This window comes from Podarcis melisellensis, assembly GCF_964234715.1.
Source record: "Podarcis melisellensis genome assembly, chromosome: 1".
In the NCBI taxonomy this organism is placed as follows: Eukaryota; Metazoa; Chordata; class Lepidosauria; order Squamata; family Lacertidae; genus Podarcis; species Podarcis melisellensis.
This window is the reverse complement of record NC_138528.1, coordinates 131664450-131664836: the sequence shown is the minus strand read 5'-3', so window position 1 is coordinate 131664836 and position 387 is coordinate 131664450.

Here is a 387-nt window from a genome sequence, read left to right as displayed (position 1 = left end):
CCATCTGCTGATTTGTCCAATAAGTGACCATCCAATCATGTATCTGGGAGGAACTTTTCACCTTAAGAAAATATCCTAAAATGGGTGCTCAGTAATTCATGCTCTTTGATAATGTATTGGTGTGAGATACTAGTTTTGTAAAACAAAAAACCCTGGCCACACTCTGGACCTTGTTTTCTCAACTGGGCAGCAAGAGGGTGACCTGAAAGTAGGGGGATATTGACATCAGTCCCTTGTCATGGTCAGATCACTTCCTGTTGAGATTCAGGTTTTCAGCACCTTTCCCCCTCCACAGAGGTGGGGAACCTAGGAGGATGGGCCACTCCAAGAGGCTGGTGAATCCAATGGGTTTCTAGGTGGCTCTGGAGTGTTTTCCATCTGATATGA